This window comes from Lepus europaeus, chromosome 5 (genome assembly GCF_033115175.1).
Source record: "Lepus europaeus isolate LE1 chromosome 5, mLepTim1.pri, whole genome shotgun sequence".
NCBI classification, from domain to species: domain Eukaryota; kingdom Metazoa; phylum Chordata; class Mammalia; order Lagomorpha; family Leporidae; genus Lepus; species Lepus europaeus.
In genome coordinates this window covers 74,240,570-74,241,116 of record NC_084831.1, presented here as the reverse complement: position 1 = coordinate 74,241,116, position 547 = coordinate 74,240,570, and the positions used below count along the sequence as shown (strand labels likewise).

The 547-nt window shown below is 38.4% G+C and overlaps 1 non-coding gene across 1 annotated transcript; it reads right to left on the bottom strand.

The window, feature by feature from the left end:
* Window positions 1-230: 230 nt before the first annotated feature.
* LOC133761268 (U6 spliceosomal RNA) lies at window positions 231-337 on the bottom strand. Its single transcript, XR_009866070.1, has one exon. It is a non-coding gene; the product is annotated as a U6 spliceosomal RNA (small nuclear RNA).
* Between the last annotated feature and the right edge of the window lie 210 nt (window positions 338-547).

Below are 547 nucleotides of genomic sequence, written 5' to 3'. Positions count from 1 at the left end.
TATAAGGGTAATCAGTAGTATTTGTCTTTGTGGATCTGGCTTATTGCATACACCACGATGTATTCCAGTTGTGTGCATTTTTCTGCAAATGGTAGAACTTCATTCTTTTTTTATAGCTGAATTATATTCCACTGTGTATATTTTCTTTATCTGGCCATCTAATGATGGAAACCTTGATTCCAAATTTTGGCTGTTGTGAACAGCACTGCAATAAACATGGTGGTATAGGTAAAAATATGGAATGCTTCATGAATGTATGTGTCATACTTGTGCAGGGACCACACTTATCTTCTCTGTATTGTTTCAATTTTCATATACATCCTGCTAAAGTGAGCACTCCTACTAATTTTTATAAAAGATTTATTTATTTATTTTAGAGGCAGAGTTACATGAGAAGGACAGACATAGAGAGAGATCTTCCATCCACTGGTTCATTCCCCAAATAGCAGGAACAGCAGGAGCTGGGCTGATCTGAAGACAGGAACCAGGAGCTGTTTCTGGGTCTCCCATGTGGGTGCAAGTCTCAAGTACTTGGGATGTCTTCCAC